Source organism: Camelus bactrianus, chromosome 6 (assembly GCF_048773025.1).
Source record: "Camelus bactrianus isolate YW-2024 breed Bactrian camel chromosome 6, ASM4877302v1, whole genome shotgun sequence".
In the NCBI taxonomy this organism is placed as follows: Eukaryota; Metazoa; Chordata; class Mammalia; order Artiodactyla; family Camelidae; genus Camelus; species Camelus bactrianus.
The window spans coordinates 70739547-70758305 of NC_133544.1; the positions used below are offsets into that span (position 1 = coordinate 70739547).

An 18759-nucleotide genomic window follows, 5' to 3' on the forward strand; every position below is an offset into this window, starting at 1 on the left:
ACTTAATATGTCATTTATTTGGGGGTTGTTGTTTACCTGCTTTGCACCTCAGTGTTCTCATATGTAAGATGGGAATGAGAATAGTGCTCACCTGGGGTGGTGTCGCGGAGACTACATGAGCTAACACGTGACAGCTTTCTGAACGTTAAGCACCTAAAAGATACGGCTGTTACAGTCATTGGTTGTTAGGAAGTCAAGGAACACACAAGAGTGGCCTAATAAACATCAGGTAAATTCAGGTATGTTTGGGAAGAAAAATATGTTAAGGCTCCCTCTAGTGAGGATCTGGAGAAATGCAGCTAGTGACCTCCCGCTTGTGGCACATGGGCGGGCATCCTCAGGGATGCTGATTTAGGGCACAGCTGCAAGGGGCCTTTGAGCTGTAAGTCTTCCACGCTTTGCTTATTTCCAGGGTTTGACTAGGAGATTTGTGGAGAGACAGAAGGATTTCAAATGTAAAGGTAGTGTTGTCATGAAATTGCTTGTGGATGGGAGACTCTGGAAAAGATTCCTTTTCCAGGGAGCATCCCAAGAATCAAAGCATGGATCACTATATTCAATCGAACCTCTTCAATGATCTACAGAGAGACTGGGTAACAAGTCTTGATCAGAAAGAAGAGATATTAGGGATCGTGTTTACATGTATCTAACTCAAAACATGCATGTGGATTAAGGGGATAGGCTGAGGCCTGAGGAGGAGATCCACGCCTCAACTGAAGCCCTTTTGGTTTCCCACGCCCGCCTGGTGACTCCCCACCTTTCCACCAGTCTGCCTTTTGATGTCTCTTTTCTGAACTACTTCCCTCTGGAAGGTCTGGGACCTTCTACAGGTAGGGGGATTTGCCATGGGAGATCCGGTCCATGATGGCCTAAGCTCAAGGTGGGAAAGTCCTGGGGTGCGGGGAGGTGGTGATGTGGAACCAGAAAGGGAGGTAGGAGGTCTGTGACTACCGAAACAATTGAAGAGAAAGTTAGCGGTTCTATTCTGGAAGCAGCTTACTCTCCAGGGAAGTGAGGACACACTGAATAGGGTTTCAGAGGGACAAACATGAATGGGATGCACATGAGGATACAGGCTGGGGAAGGAAGGCAGAAAATGCAAACCTGCTGGCCTCATGGTACCATTCAAATGAATGTGTTTTACACCTCGGAGCTTCACAAACCCAGTGCTGGGGAAAGCCACTGCAAGGGGAGGATCTAAGCCTTTTCACACCAACTTCAACACCCAGCAAAGTGTAAAAAGCATGCATTAGTCCCCCCTTACCCATAGCGATGCCTGAAACCACGCAAGGTACCAAACCCTATATATACCATGTTTTTCTGTAGACACACATACCTATGACAAAGTTTAATTTATGCACTAGGCACAGTAAGAGATTAACAACAATACAACAATAACAATGCGCTGTAATAAAAGCCATGTGAATGTGGTCTCTCTTTCTCTCAACATACCTTATTGCACAAACGTAATGCCTTTTCCATCTTAACTAAGCGCTTATGCACCATGACTGTAAATTTTGCAGTTTGAGGTGCAAAAGTAAAGCTAGCATGAATTTCTTTTTCCTTCTTCACAACTTCCCAGGTAGAAGATTCATTCTTACTGTGGATCAACCTCAGCATACGATTTTTTTCTTTCCTAAGTCGAGAACTTTCACCTTTTCACTTAAAGGAAGCTTGTACGACTTCTCTCCGGCATGTCTGAATTGCCAGCATCACTACTCTTGCATTTTGGGGCTGTTATTAAGTAAAATAAGAGTGACCTGAACACAGCACTGTGATACCAGGACAGTCAAACAACCCAGGCGGCCACCAAGTGACTAATGGGCAGGTACTCTGGACAAGGGGATGACTGATATCCCCGGAAGGACCAAGAAGAGCGGCGTAAGATTCCATCACACTACTCAGAATGGCACACAATTCAAAACTTACGAGCTGCTTATTTCTGTTAATATTTTTGGGCTGTGGTTGACCACAGGTAGCTGGAACTGTAGACAGTGAAACCACGGATAATGGGGGACTATGGTATTTTACTCATGTGAATGTACATGTAAAATCATCATGGGATAATTATGCATGAGAAATTAGCAAGCATCAAGTGGAGGTGTTCTAAGTGTTCTGAAGTAAGGAAGAGCAGACTGGCTGCTGCAGACTAAAAAGCTTTGTCCTCTGCGGAGCCTGAACACTAGTAAGGGTGTTGTTCCTGCTACGGACCCCTCGTCACAGAGCGCTGAGACCTCACAGGGTGTGATCATCACTGCTCTTGACAAAGCCTCTAAATGACACCTTCCATAATTTTTAGTCTTTTTGTGCCACCATGTCTTTGCACTGCGGTAGCTTAAGGCAATTCGTTCATCAGGAAGTAAAGAAAGATTCACCTTGACTTTTCTTTTTCCGGATGCTGTAGTTGCCAGGTCACATGCTCTGTCCCTACTGCCCTGCTGGCAGTTGCTTAGTACTGCTGTGGAATTTTCTAGCCATCTCAACTTTGCAGGAGAGCAGAAACAAATACCACCCTCTCCTTAAGCCACCTGTAGGCATGGGGTACAAGAACCTCCCAAGAAACATTTCTATTTCTGGCGACCGCTTTCCACTAGCACTTTGATTATTTTCTAGTGACTGAATAGGAAAGGGGCCTTTCTAAGGTTGAAGGTGGGCGCCCTGAATGGAAAATTACTGAAAACCTGGTTAGACTCATTAGTCAGAGGTTATTGGCTGGATGAGTAGATTTACTAGATATTTAACTAAAATCTGAGATAATCCAGATTCCTTATTTTAGCTATGAATTTCAATAACTTTCTGAACTTCAAACCTGGCCTTTCTTTCCAATTTTTTTTTAAACCAGAAACCGGTAATTGACTATCTAGATAATACTCTTCATTTTCAGGTAGGGAATCTGATAAATAAGAAAAAGAAAGAAAGAAAATCAAGGTGATATATCATTTCCTTAACAACCTACCTTCCATCAGCTGAAAACTGCTCAGAAATCCAGTGACTGGATCCAAATAACCTCCCAGACATCCCTTGCCCTCTCCTGACTCTTGGCTGCCTTAGAGTTGGATGTGACTTGCCTCAGCTCCACCACTTTCTGTACGACCATCTCACTGAGGATGCTCTCAGATGCAAGGAATGAAAAACCCAACTGAAACTGGCCAAATCAACCTTTATTAACTCACTTAAACAGGAAGTCCAGAGAGAGGTCAGTTCCAAACAATGTTTGTAGACTCACTTAAAATCATGCTCCCTAAGCATTATTTCTCCCACTCAGGGCGCTTTCCTGAGTTTCCTGACTTGAAGATGGTCTAAAGGTGCAGGAGTCTAGCATCCAGTGTCTTTACTCCCAGAGGTCTTCCTGGAAGCTCTCTGGAAATAAGATCTTCCGAAAGAGTTCTGTCACAGCCTTGGAGGGCCCTAGTTGTTTTACACTTCAGTACTCTCCCTCCCTGGGGTGGGACAGGGGGAGGGGATGACCCAACACAGCCTGATTCTTGACCTGGGACAGCCATTCCACAGGGCATCCAAGCCCAGTGGCCTGGCCCCCCTCTGCCAGAGTCCTGTCCACTCAGGGGATTTCCCCAGGAGTCCGGGGATCCTGCTCCCTCCCTTGAGTCCGACTCCTGTGGATGCCCAGCCCATCAGACACACTCATCTGAACATGCCTTTCAACATTCCTTCAACAAATGTCTGTTGGCTCCTGTGCAGTCAGGCCATTCAAGATGGCTGTCCTCTTGCTCTCTGCGCATCCCCTGTCCACCAGTGCCTGCCTCACCTACACTTACTCACATGATTCACTTTCCTACAAACTGGCCCCAGGCCCCAGTTCCTGACTGTTCCAACTCTAGATCAGAACTCTCTACTATGCTTATCAAACAGCACTGATGGGCATGCCCGTCTGCTGGTTTCCCTGGTAATCAGTGAGCCAACCTGACATTAATTCCCCCTATAACTTGTAACCTCCCCTGCCCCTGGGAGCAAAGCCTGCTGCCACGTCCTGCCCGCCATCTGCCGCACATGGTGGGAGGTCACTTCAGGATCTCGTTTCAGCCATGTAAGCTCCCCCGTCCACTAAACCACTGATGTCTCTGTTGCTGATTCCAGGCTTCTTCTTAGGTCTTGAAACTGAGTGAGTGCAGGCCTTGTAGGCCCGTAGGGTGCAGTCCAATGGCTGCCAACTATGTGCTAGGTGCCCTCTGAGGCCCTGGGAACACAGCAGTGAACAAGATAGAACAGGGCCCTGTTCCCACAAGCTGACCCTCCTGTAGGGTGACACGTGGCAGGAAATAAGCAAACCAGATCACACCATGTCTGACAGTGATAAGAAGAAAATAAGAAAGGATGGTGGGATAGTAAACCTTTGGGATGGGTGGGCCACTTCAGAGAGGGCATCAAGGAAGGCCTCTCTGAGGGCAGATGATTGAGCTGAGGCCTGAACAGTAAGAGTGACCCAGCCACACAGAGAGCCGGGGGGCAGTAACATTCCTGACAGAAGGGATAGCAGGAAAGGCCTCCGAGGTGGGGACAGACTTGGGATGTGGGAGGAGTAGTGAGAAGGCTCATGGGCTAGAGGAGAGGGGCTGGGCTCCAAGCTCGTTCCAAGGGCACCCGTGGAACTGAAGCCAATCTCAGGACATGAATGGACACCTGTTTACAAGGCTCCTAAAAGGTAAAGGGACAGCTGGGAAATTTGCCAGATGTCCTATGACAGGAGCCTTGTCTTCCTAGAGCTCACGAGACTCTCCCAGTGGAAGCGCTAACTCCACCTGCCCAGCTGAGAGATCTCAACTTCAAGCCCAGGAACATGCCTTTAAATCTCACCCTGGTTCTAGTCCATTATAAATCTATTATTTTCTGAAACACTTCATATGCGAATCTCTATCCCAAGTACACAGGACTTTTTTCCTGGGCTCCGAGAGCTGTCTCACATGCTCAGCTGATAAGAGCTGGTGGGAGAGCAAGGTGTGTACATTCCTGGACGGGACACAGCATGGCAGACGCTCTCAGCCAGCCAGTTTTCTCCTGAGCTGAACATGTTCTGCAACATGTGAGTTGATTTTTGCTCTTGATTTTGTGTGCTCCAGACAACTAGCCTACGTTCGTGGTAAAGAGACTGGGTCTGTGAGCTGGTCTAACCACAGTGAAAAGGAAGAGAGGATTTGCCCCTGCTTCCCCAAAGTCAGGAGGTTGACATGATGTCAGCAGTTTTGAGGTGGCACAAAAACGGGGTGGGGCCGGGAGCTCCTATTCTGGTGGGGGCGGGGCTACAATCCCCTTTATGTAATTGCTTGTCAGACAGTTGAACCAGGAACTTGTTTATAAACTCACTGAAGCTGGAGTGTGGGAAGTTGGTAGGAAGTGTAAAGGTACCCTCGTGCTGGATGTGTTCAGGAGCTGCAGCGTTTACCAGGGACATTTCACTACAAGTAGATCTGGAACAAGAAGGACACTGTGACTTTACTGTTAGAAGCCACATCTACCTGTAATCGGCAGTCGGAGAGTGTGGAGGGTTAAATAAGCTGCGCCTTCCTGGTAATGAGCAGCAGCAGAGTTCTCTGTCACACTTGGTTCTTAGAATTAAATGTGCATGTGATGAGAAATGCTGATTATTCTGGTCACTGTAATGGTGCTCTCTGGGGGAAGATCCGGGGGAAAGCTCCCTCCCAGGCTTAGCTCGAGGCCAAGAAGCCTGCAGGCATACACACCCTGTACAAGCTGTTAGTAATCCAGAGCTGGGGTAGGGTGGGGGCTCTTTAGAGTAAGACTTCTTTTCCAAGCCACAGAGCTGTTGTCTGGGGCTAGTGATTGCTGACAAGTTTCCTCCCTGCTATCAGCTTGTTTTTGTATCACTCAGGGCAATCATCAGTGATTTAGCCCTGAAGAGAGGTACAGGAAAGATGAAAAAAGGAATATTCTGTTTTTGAGGGCATCACCCCCTAAAGGTGTCCCCCGCCAGCAAGTTTTAAGTGGTAGTGGCAGCAATGACCACCGCCGGCATTTTGGGTTTTGTGGTGTGAGTAGTAAAGAGCCCTTTAAATGGGAGGTACTGAGCAACACTTCCTCGTAGCTGTTCCTATCTCTGGAAGTCTGACTGGCCAGAACATGGTGCTGCGAGGTGGACTGTGTCTGCAGGATGCGAGCTGTCAGGGCCTGGTTCCCAGACGCAGACTCTAGAGCAGAGGAAGGCAGAACACCCAACCAACTTCCCTCCGACCTCAAATTTGGCCCTGAGCACAGAGCTCAGGATGCTGTTGGCCAAATACCACCCTGTTCTTGTCAGACCCGGCTGCTGACTTCTTTTCTGGTTTACCCGTGACCATCACCTTTCATGCCATGGCTCTGGAGGCCCTGCACTCAGCTGGATGAACTGCTGCTCAGGGGTGCCCCAGGGTGCCTGCCAGCCCAGGGAGGCCCAGCGCTGGGGGGACACGGTGGCAGGGCCACGGTCCAGGCTGATCGGGAGGCTGCTCCACCTGGAGCTCTGCTGGGAGCTGTGGCCTCTCGGCTGAGAACGAACCACTGTGCTGACTCACCGTGACTGTGGTTGAGAAAAAACGCAGCAAGTCGGTGGCTCCCATGAGCTCAGGAGCTGTAAAATATAGGCCAGGAGCCTCAGCCGGAAGGGGCTTCAGTTAGTGAGAAACCAACCTTCTTCTGCCCTCTCCCTGTCTCTTTTATGATATGGAGTTACAAGGACCCTGGGCATTCCCCTTTCTGGTCCCCCAGGGGACCGTGAAACCAGGTCAGGAGGCTAAAGGCCAAGAGCAGCATCTGTGTTCAGGCCCCTCCAGGAGCCGCAAGCCCCACCTGCTGCTGTGGCCGAACTAGAGGTCCCCCTTCTCAGTCCCTTGGTGAGCTTTGCTCTTTAGCACCCCCGAGAATTGGAATGACCCTCTCCAGAGACGTCCAGCAAACTCCAGACCTGGCTGCAGCCTTTACCACTCAGGGGTGAGGTGGGGAGTCAAAGGGCTGAGTGGGGTGGGGGGGTACAGTTTATACTGTATTTTATAAATGGTGTTACCTGAAGTATTGCAAAGGGGCCGTGAGACATGTCCCAGCGTGCTGCACCTCCCCCCGCACCAGCTTCCCTCCCCAGCCTAATGCCCCTGATACTGACATCTTAAATCAGCGACTGGCCCTGCGCCTGGCCCATGAAGACACTACATCAATTCCTGCTGAATACATAATGGTGTGGGAAACAGAAAAATGGCTCCCCCAACACGTTCACGTCCTAATCCCCAGAACCTGCAAATATATTACTTTACGTGGCTAAAGGGGGTTTGCAGGTGTAATTAGTGTTTGGGACCTTGAGATGGAGAGATTAGCCTGCATTATCCAGTGGGCCCATCCTAATCACAGGAGTCCCAAAAGCAGACAGCCTTCCCTGGGTGTGCTCACAGAGAGAAGTGTGACCATGGAAGAAGGTGCAAAGAGATGGCAGCATGAGAAGGATTCGATGCCTCATTGGTTCTGAGATGTAAGGGGCTGCATGAGTAACCAAGAGCTCTCTAGGAGTGAAGGATGACCCCAGCTGACAGCTAGCAAGGAAACAGGGACCTTAGTCCCACAACGCCATGGAACTGCCAACACCCCAACACTCGAATGAGCAAAGAACCAGACTCTCCCTTAGAGCCTCCACAAAGGCTCTGCTTTTGGCCCTGCTGCTGCCTTGATTCTAGCCTAGTGAGCTTCATGGGACTTCCAGCCCACAGAACTAAGACAAAAAATACTTGCTTTAAGCTGCTGAAGTTACGGTAATTTGTCATGGCAGCAATAGGAAACTAATACATTTTATAACTGAACACAATTTTCTTGCCCTATGTACCCCCAATTTCCTTGGTTGCTGCCAGTGGTGGAGAAGCTCCTTTTCATGGCCAGCTATGTTTGGTGGTAGGGAGGGCGTCCTTCCATCTGGTCCTATGTATTTCTTGGCACATCTGGGCTTACTTCTCTGCTGGTAGGTATTGTTGCTGGCCTCCCTACCTGTCTGGCCTCCAGGACAGATGCTGCTAGAGGCTGGCCTTTGCAGGAAGCACAGAGGAATTCCTATTGCTTCCTGTCATGTCTGCTGCTTCAGAGAGGCAGCCCCTGGCCCTCACGCACCCATCCCCCATGCTCCTCTTCTCTCCTCCAAGTGTCCTCTGGGGCTGGCAAACTATCTCAGGATCCAGCTAATGCCTCCAGACCATGCTGGGTCCAAGCAAACTTGTGGCCCTCCTCCATCACAACACTGGAGTCCAGGAAGGAGTGAACGTGGCCTCCAGCCCCTCCCACCCGACGACCTTTGTCCCCGCCCCATTTCCTCCCTCCTCACAACCCAGCGCAGACAAGTCTGGGAGACTCCAGCTGGGGGAGAGCTTACAATCTCTCTTCTCCTCTGATCCTTTGTGGGGAGTCCTGCTTAGGTCCTTGCTTCCCTCCACCCAACTAGGGACAGGGCCAGATGGTTGCTGCTGTTGGTGGTAGGGATGAGGATGACAGGGAAGAGGCTAAATTCCCCTTCCTATTAGCCCTTCTCTTAAACTTCTCCCTCCCTCCCTGCGGTAGCCCGTTACAGCTTACCCTTCAGCAGGGGGCAAAGCAGAGAAGCTCTTTCCTGTTCACATAAACTGTCGTCTTCAGTTAACTCACCCCTGAGCAGTGTACTCTAAATCTAGCAGTTTGGCCTAGCCTCGATTGTCTTTCTTCTTAGCAGTTTTTGTGGGGTTGAGAGCAGAGAAAGAATGGGTTATTTCATCCCTCAGGTTCTTTGTGTGTAAAAATCAAAACCCTACTGCGAGCTTATGAGCGGACGTGGTGTCTTAACAACCAGGACATCAGCAGGACAGCCACCCAGGGCTTCTGAATCCTCAGGCCCATCCAAGGTCTCAAGGCCTTCCTTCCTCTGAGCCTCAGTCTCCCTGTTCTAGGCCTGAAGGAACGTGTGGTGTAAAACAAATCCCTCCTGATAGAAGATGCTGATTCGTTCAGCTGCTGTCTCTGCAGGGCTCACTGTTCTGCCAGTTTCCTCAGGGCCTGTGGTGGCCTGTGGGGATGGGCCCATGAAATACTTGGACCTGCTGTTCTGCGAGCCTCGTCAGCTTTCTGCGGAGACAAGCCCTGGCCCTGGTTTACACTTTGGGCCTGTAAAGACCTTTACTGAACTTAGAGTCAGAACAAGAAAGACTAAACAGAGCCCTTCAGGGTTGGTTACCCAGAAGAGGGGAACCAGGCAGTCTTGGGTGACAGACAACTGAGGGCAATTACTCCAGGTCAGTCACTGCCCCCGGCTCAGCTCCCCTCCATCAGGACCTCTAAGAGGTTCCTCTTCGGGTGGGGAGAACATCACTTTTTGGGGAAAGCAACATGGGCAAAATAGTGAGGCCTGTCTCCAGGCCATTGTCTTTTCTGGGGTCCAGAGAAAACGGCTGCAGCTTCCAACTTGGAAGGCCTTGGCGAGGAAGGACCTTGCGCCTCTGGTGACCTCTTGCTTACTGGTGCTGACTGTGCCCCAGACACGCTGCTGGGCTCTCTGTGAGCAGTCTCCCTTCATCCCACAGCAATCTGAGGAAGATGCTCTCACTGTTTCCAGTAGAGGAAGGTGGGATCTCTTGGGAATTAGCCTGGGAGTTACGGTAACAGAGTGCTGGGTTTCAATCCCCCAATGTCTTACTTTGTGGCTTTGAAGGAGCTCTATACCTGCTCTGAACCTCAGCTTTCTTATCTGTAAAATGGGAATAAGGCTACCTAATTCATAAAGTTGTGAGGATCCAATGAAATACAATCCACAGAGTTACTTGCATAGAATAGGTGATTAACACAGGTGCTCTGCCTCCATCCCTCAAAATGCAGAGCAAAACTTGGTAAGGGCCTCCCATAATTTCAGGGCTGACAACAGCTTCAACCAGAAATAGTTGGGTACAGTCCATCTGATGTTGTTTAAAGGCTCCAAACAGGTGAATTTAAGAACATTTAAGGGGCTCAGTGCTATCAGAATGCCCTCACCCTATCTCCTCTTCCTAACCCCAAGGGGCCAGGCCCCAGCTGAGGACTCCTTTGCCTTTCAACACTGTCTGACCTGTCTCTGGTCTTGCACATCTTTCTTACTAATTTTGTGAGTGTGGTCAATTTAGGTTTTTGCTAACCTTGCAGTGAAATAATGTCTAATGGCATTCCCTTCTATTTTCCATGTGCTGTATTCCCCGTTATTCCATTTTCTTCAGGGATGATTTTTGGCCTTCGTTTTTTTTCATCAACAGGTCTGGTTAAGTAAGCTTCATATACTGGTTCATCCTGCATTCCCAGACTTCTTTAATGACAGCCCGAGACAGTATCAAGCTGGTCATACTGAGAGTGAAACTGCCACCTAGTGGTCATTTGGAGCTGTGACTGCCTTATCATGAGCTCTCCTACTATTGGTATTTGAAAAAAATTCAGTCCATGGTTTTCTTTTAAACCAGCCTAGAAGCTGTGGAATGAATCATACCAAGCCATGTATCTGCTTAGAAACCTTACTGGAAAGAGGTTAAGTGTATATAAATATTTTCAAGTCAAAATGAATCGTGAAATAAGAATCAGGTTGATGTGTACCCAAGTACTAAACTAGGACACTACCTTTTTTTATTTGACTATAATTTCAATCCAAATGAAGTCCTACAAAGACAAAACAAGCAAACCAACCAACAAATCACCTCAACCAAAAATGCAGCAACAAAAAAATGGAAGGGCTGTTTTCATTTATCCAACACATGCTCTGGTCAGCACCCAAAAGTTTAGTGGGCACTGGAACAGCTCAGCACAGAACATGTTGGTGATTTAAAACCAGGGAAAGGAGACTGCAGTGGGAGACCACGAGGAAGATCTGCAGAGCAGTGAAATCTGAGTTGAGTCATCAAGGAAGACTAGGCTTTGTCAGGTAGGAGGGATAGAGGGCAGGAAGAGATGCCACCTCCCTGAAGGAAGGGCACAGGTGAGGCCCAGAAGAGTGGGACAGAAGGGTCAGTTCAGGTGTTGGGGCAATGAGTAGTGTGGCTGAAAATATAATTCAGTCTAAAGCCTTGTACCTACAATGAATTTGTTGATTACCCATTTTATGCACTTCTTGGCTACCTATTTTATTCGAAGTAGATGTACAGAGGTATGAGACACTGAGAGAAATTAAAGAAGACAAGGGAACGTGTAAAGATGTCAGTTCTTCCCAGTTTATAGATTTAGAGCAAACCCAATAAAAATTCTATCAGGTTTTTTTCTTTTGTGCAAATGGACAAGCTACTTCTAAAATTCACTGAAAAATAGAAAGGGCCAAGGATAGCCACCCATCTTGAAAAAGAACAAACTGCAAAACTTATATTACAAGATATCAAGACTTTAAATAAAGATAAAGAAATAAATCATTCCCCTAAAAAACTAAAAACAGTTACTGTATGTTCCAGCAGTCCCACTCCTGAGCATATATCCAGAGGAAACTCTAATTGGAAAAGATACATTCATTCCAGTGTTCATGGCAGCATGATTTACAATAGCCAAGACATGGAAGCAACTTAAACGTCCATTGACAGATGACTGGATAAAAAAGTTGTGGCACGCACACGCGTGCGCTTGCACACACACACACACACAATGGAATACTACTCAGCCATAGAAAGGAAAGAAAAATGCTACTTGCAGCAACATGGATGGACCTAGAGCTACTAAGAAGAAGTCAGGCAGAGAAAGACAAATATCATATGGTATCACTTACATGTGGAATCTAAAAAAAGGAGACAAATGAACTTATTTACAAAACAGAAACAGACCCACAGAAAACAAACTTCTAGTTACCAAAGGGGAAAGGGTTAGGGAGGGATAAATTAGTAGTTTGGGATTAGAAGATACAGACTACTGTATAGAAAATAGATTAACAACAAGGTTCCACTGTATTGCACAGGGAACTATATTCAATATTTTGTAGTAACCTACAATGAGGAAGAATATGAAAAAGAATATATATATATGTAAGACTGAATCACTATGCTGTATACCAGAAACTAACATAATATTATAAATTAACCATTCTTCAATTAAAAAAAAGAATGAATCATTAGAAAACTAGCAGTATTACTGAAAATGAACATACACAAACCCTCTGATCCAGCAATTCCACTCCCAGGTATATGCTCAAACAAAAATGCATAGATATGCAACAGAAATTTATGCTAGATCATGTGACAGAAATTTGTATTAGATCACCCAAAGCAGCATTATTCATAATAGTTTTTGACTGTGACTATTCAAATGTCCAGCAACATTGTGATGTCTTTGCAATAAGAAGTTTCATACAGCAATGAGAAAGAACGACTTACAAGTACACATAACCCTATGGATGCATTTCACAAACATAACGTCAAGGGAAAGAAGTCACCATACTTACTGTGTAATTCTCATCCATAAATGGCCAAAACTAATTGTGCTAATTGATTGCATTACTAGCTCTGATTGTTCATCTGTCCTGACATCCACACCATTCACCAGGTGACTGCAGCTCCTCTCGGTAAGGATGTGGAGCACATTTCCCCAACAGGTCCAGGACTAGGGTGAGACAAGTAAGGCATTTAACTACCCTGGGCACAAAATTTAAGGGGTCACCGAAAACCTCAGTAGTCAAGAAGATTTCAATGCCATGTTTAAAAAAAAATTAATGCAAAAAACAAAAAACACTTCATGCTGAAGAAAGTATCAAAATTTTCAATAAAGACAGGAGCTGATCCTGCACTTATGCAACTCACTTTACTAGCCTCCCATTAATCCTGGCTCTGTTAGACCCTGTCTTGTAAAAATAGGAGGCTTGCATATTTCTGTCTGTTATCTGCCATCACCACGGCTGTGCCCTGGCTAGCCTGCTGGGGAGAGCATCCCCCACCTCTAGACATGGGAGAGAGCCGAGCCAAGGTGACCTGAGTTTCTTACACAGCTACACCAGGTGAATGAACCAGTCTTGATTTCAGTGCTACTGAAGTTCTGTGGTTGTCTGCAGCAATAGCCAATTGATACACTAAACTATGTCGTTCAACGTCAGGATAGAGACTACTCTTGGGAAGCGGCAACGACTTGAAGAGGGTGTGAAGTGGGCTTCTGAGGTCCTTGTAAGTTTGGTATCTTGATCTGGGTCCTAATTACACAGTTGTGTTCAGCCTGTGAAAGTTCCTTGAGTTGTATGTTTATAATCTGTGCGTTTTTCTGTATTTTTATTATATTTGAATATAAAACTTCAAAAATATAGGAGACATGGCCCTTACCGATTTTTCAAGTACTTTACTGGGATAAGACATACAAAAGAAAAGTGCCAAGCACTGGAGACTGAAATAAAAATCCAGAATAGATCAAACTGAACCAGTATTCAGAAAATCTGTGTAACTATTTATCTTGAATTTTACCCACTATTGTATATAAGAAAACACTTAGCATTATTTGGATCATAATTTTTAAACTCCAGTAGGCTTGGATAGAATCAAAACATAACAATATTCTCTGAACCAGCAGTTCATCTGCCTTGAGTTTTTGCTAAATCCATCTTTAGAGTTAGCTTTAAATTGGCCTTGTTTCAGTGAAATGAATAATTTTTATGATCACTGTTTTTTCAGTTATATGTTTACTGCTAACATGTGTAAGATCAGAAAGCATGACTTTTCTATGCAAATAAATTATATACAATTATTGCTCAGCGTTGATTGTTTGAGGAGCAATTAATTATCCATCTATCGACTCACCATCTATCTTTGTTAATTCTTGATGGGAACAAGTTCAGCAACTAGCTAGAAATATGATTTCTATGGTTTCTCTGCTGTGGAAATTTCCTTCTCTTTTTAGCTGGTTAGGATTGACTCTTAAGTGGTTGGGAAGATCTTGTCATCACTTGATGTCAAAGAGAAGTAAGACTGAGACACAAGGGGAAAAATATGTATCTAAATAATAGCACTTGTAATTCTTCCTCCATCTCCCCAGGGATAACTTCTATTTGCTTTTCAAAGAGACATACAAACATTATGCTGTGATCTTTCTGGAGAAAATAAATTTCTGTTTAGTATTAAATTTTCTACCCAATCCAGGAGCTTCCCTGGCCCTGACAGTGCTGGGCCTCACTTTCTGCTGCAGACAAGGGCCAGACACTCTACCAAGAACTTTACTAAATGAACTCATTTAATCTTTGAAACTTCCCTGTGGGGACATACTAGCATATCTCCTTTTTACAAATGACAACACTAAAGCACAGATATTTTGACTCACTTGTCCAAATTCACACAGCAAGAAACCAGCAGCACTCACACTGAACTCAGCTGTTGGGCTCTGCAACGTGTGCTCTTAATTACCAAAACTTGCTTTCAAATTGTACTGTAAGCTCACAATTTCAAAGGAGCTGTGATAAATCCTCTTTTAAAGTGAATACTTATTTTAGAAACAGATCTCCCTAATTTATAGCTGGTGTAAATCTAAATTTTTATATATGTCAGGCTTGCTTAATGTGGGAAGGGGCATACCTGTAGTATAAATTTGTAAGAAATGAGGTCATTTTGTAACTAATGACTTAAAATTATCTTTTAAAAGTAACTTAAATGTATACCTTGTTGTATACTACCCCATTCTGACCAAATCACACCATAAGTCTGTGTGGTGTTTTTTACTTACTAATAGTTTCATAAATACATGTCTCATTAGTTACAGCTAAAGGCCCTTTGGGATAGGAATCAGCTCATCATCTCTGTAAAGCTGTGGTGCCCAGAGCATATGCTTATAGATTGACAAATGGGACTAAAGTCAATGTCTTAACAGCTTAGCAGAGATTCTGGAGAGAAACAGAATAAAATGAAACTGGTGTTCTGTGAAATTGACTACTGCGACATACGTTAAACTGACATGGAATTTTTTCACGGAGAGGAAAACAACAATAGTAGTTCAGGTTACAAAGACTCCGTTTTGCCCCTTCTGTACTTCCTATTTGTAGCCAACTTCTTTCTCTGCCCTCCCTGAACTGTGTGAGCAACAGCAGAATCACAGAAAGTTTGAGCAGATCGTTCAACAGACCACCCGACGCTTCTGGGACTATCAAAACACTTTTGCTTTAAGGAAGGCATGATTTTCACTCTCTATTAAATTATGTTCCACTCTTCTCCCTGGGAACCTCCCAGACCCCCACCATCGACACACAGCCCTTTCTTTTTCACTGTCAGAAGGGCGAGCTGTGAGATTTCAGGGAGGTGGTGGGAATCTGAAGGTTTCCCCAAGTCCCATCACTCCTGCTCCGCTTCGTGCCCAGGTAAGCAGATTGGGTTATTTCTTCTTTCAAAAACAGTCTACCCCAAAGAAAACCTGTTAACTGTAAGCAAATTTTTGTAGGAAAGCAGGCTTACCTTTGATGACTAGAGCTGAAGCCACAACTCTTGAAAGCAGCGCAGGACTGACAATGCGCAGGATCTTACTGAGTCTCAATGAGAGACAGCTGTAACCCTCCTGCGGGGGCAAGGGGTGGGGGGAGGCAATTGTTAGCTCCTGGGCTGGTTGCTTTTAGAATCACCTGGGTAGCATTTTGAACCTGCAGTTTCTTGACTTCTAGTCCTAGAACTTCTGTGGCAGCAGCTCTGGGAGTAAAGCTAAGAAATTTGCTTTTATATAGCAAATATATAAAATATATTTAATATAGCTCTCCGAGGTTTTCTGTACCAGCCAGGTTTCGAAGTGACTGTTGCAGGGACTGTGTGATTGGCATGAAAATTCCTAGTGATTAGTGATACTGGATTAACTCTCCCGTGATTTCAGTTTCAGGGGTCCTTACACAAATGATCTACAGCTGATTTAGGGAGAAAAAGAATGGTTTGTTGGGCAAGGCGGACAGAAATAACCATGTGTGATTTGGCTGCATTTTTTTTCCACATGGGAGACTATTCCCTGTAAGTTTGATACACCATCATGAAGTGAGGTTGCACGTACAACATGTAATATTAAGTGATACTAGAACAAGAAATCAACCACATTGTTGCCATCTTTCTGCATCTCACTTTTTACTTTTCCTCATTCCTTTCTTTTTCTATGCTTATAATCATAATTGATACTCTACTTTTATCCTCCTAGTAGTTTTCTCCCGAAAGTTTTCTCACAGAGGCTTTTTTCATTTTTCCTTTTAACACCTGTATGTTCTTGGGAGCTTTCAGTGTACCTGGGTGTATACCACATTGGTGGATTTTAATACATGGCACTGTGCAGTGTCCTGGGGATTTCTATGAAGGCCATGCTCACACTTCCATATTTTAGGGATAGTTCAGTGATACCATTGTTGGCTTGATGTACTTTAATGGTCTGAAAGTCACTCTTAGAAGTGTTCAGCTGTTCCCTGACGCTTCTCACACTTAGTGCAACGCACCAGATAGGACCAGGAGATGGCGCTGTGGGTCAACCTTTCCCCCACAATCGAGAATCCAGGCGAATTACCACGAGATGAAGCTTCCATTTCTTCCCTACTGAGGCTAAAGAACTGCTCAAATCTGCAAGCTAACTGAAATCTTTAAAATTAAAAAAATTGACTTTCAGCTAGGCATGAAAGTTGATAATGGACTGACTTGGAACCCTGCTCTAAAGACACCAGATAGGAACTTCACATTGAACTTGAACTAACAGGAGGTAGTGAGTTGAGTGTTTATTGGTAACTTCTGGCTATTAAGAAAGAGGTCAGAGAAAACTTCTGAGGAAGCCCAGAGGCCAGCCTGGGGCTTCCTGCTGCCTTAAGAGCAGCACAGAGAAATGATTGCAATATAAATGGGGCTCTTAAAAAAATACATATATTTTATGCTGTCCTTGGTTTAACCATTAAAATATTAGGCAAGAGTTGCTATCTACAAAATTAGCGTAGGGAAAACACCTGATGCCAAGGGTCACGGGATTTTGCCCAAGCCCTTTGTAACCACTAATGCAGTTGGCTCACTTTTCTAGGCATTCTGAGAAAATGCTAACAGATTGTTTGGTTTTCCTCTTGTGTATTTATAACTTCTTCTGGTATTTGTAGTTAGAATGAAGCCTGCTGGAATGGATTTCTCTTTCCTATCTGCATGTAAACAACATTACATGACCCTGTAAATTTCCCACAGGCTGTTTTAGACACAGGGTGTTGTCATCTCAGAGGTGGGGGTCCCTGCTTCATCCCTAAGAGTGTCTAAGCCAATTGGCTCAGTTGGTTTTAGTGTGGCTGTCAGACATCCCAGGTCACAGTAACCATCTGTGGCAAGATCAGCCAAGTTAGGAGACAGCCTGTGTATTCCAGGCACCAAGAGGAATGTGCTCTAACCCAGGCCAAATATGAGTTACTGGTGACATGGAGAAATATAAAGAGCACGGCTCACTGTCCCTTGATGCCTAGCAGAACAGGCACTCAATGTTGTCATCAACAGCAGAGCCATTTTATCTATATAGGGCACCACCTTCCTAAGAATAAAGCGGTATGAGCCTATGGTTCCTGACTCAGAGTTTCATTCATGCGATTCTTTCCACAACTCTCCATGTCTCCTAAATTTTTTGCCTTCACACACAACAACTAGGAAGAAATGGAAAGATAATCCTGCTTTTGACAGAATCAGGGGACAGTTTACTAGAGTGGATGATTCTCCCACTGAAGGGCCCCCATCAGCTGCAAAATTTTAGAGAAACTGCAAAAACAGGTTTCCCATCATTTCTGCATGCTTTCTGCTTCGTCTCTCTATTAGCCACTATGATCCAGATGTGTATTTGAGATTTATAATCGTTTACTCGGGAAGCAAAATCTCCTATGAAACAGGAAATGGATTTTTCACATAAAGAGTAAGTATCTGCTCCAAACGGAGAAGGAAGTCTTTCTGAGCTGAGTGTTGCTGCTGGCGGCTGAATGTGTGGTGCACAGTAACAGCTCCCATGGTTGGCTAAGGCTCTGTGGTGTGTATAATATAAGCTTTACTTCTCTTCATCCTCACAACACCTTGTGAAGAAGAGGCTGTTATTATCTGAATTTTTAAGGTTGAGGAAACAGGCTCTCTGAGGTGACGTAAGTTCCTGGGCTCCCCTGTTAGTCAATGACAGGGCCATAATCTGAACACAGGCCATACGATTCCAAGGGCACGTTCTTAAATACCATCCTATCCTATTTGGCCTATAGCCTATCAGAGACAATCTAGTTACAATCTGATTCCTTTTTCCCCCCAAACAGGATGACATACTTGTAATTCTGTATGTGGGAAGTAAGCCCCAACTTCTGTGTTACTATATGCCTCCCTCCATGTTTCCCTTCCACAGGCTGCAGGTATGTAGTGGGTCAGGCATCCCAGGCTCAGCGTGCCTGTTTCCTAGTAAGTCCCGTGTGTGTGTGGAGCATCCCTCCTTGGAATGGGAGACTACCTTTCCTCTACTGTTCTCATCTTGGGACTATGTCAGAAATTCTAGACAACAAGAAAAGACCTATCCAGCATCCTGTTACAGGGGAATACTCCACTCAGCTTAGTGCTCAACAAGATGAAAGTCCTATAGTCAACAGGAAATACCCTCCTGACCTGGCATTTAGGCATCCATCTACTGTCCCTTGAGCATCTTTTCTGGGGTTTCATCTATTCAAAGTATCCCCTTTACCTATGACAATACATACACTATTCTTGCAAAGGGAAAATCTTCCATAATTAATTATCAAGTGGATAAAATTTTCTTCCTACCATTTATACATCTAACTTTACAGCAAGACATAAATAAACAAGAATTGGTTTTTAACATTCATCTCAAGCACACGCTTTTAAAAGCTTACGACCT

The 18759-nt window shown here is 45.2% G+C and overlaps 1 protein-coding gene across 3 annotated transcripts in view; it reads right to left on the reverse strand.

Moving 5' to 3' along the window:
- The window catches only part of RASGRP1 (RAS guanyl releasing protein 1), a 439223-nt gene that overhangs the window by 170985 nt on the left and 249479 nt on the right, over positions 1-18759 (reverse strand). For 2 of the 3 annotated variants that reach the window (XM_074365886.1, XM_074365884.1), the window contains one exon: positions 15354-15453. The exons of the other annotated variant lie outside the window; for it this stretch is intronic. The gene's annotated coding sequence lies outside the window, so the exon portion shown is untranslated. The remainder of the gene's footprint in view (positions 1-15353; positions 15454-18759) is intronic. 3 annotated transcript variants of the gene reach the window in all.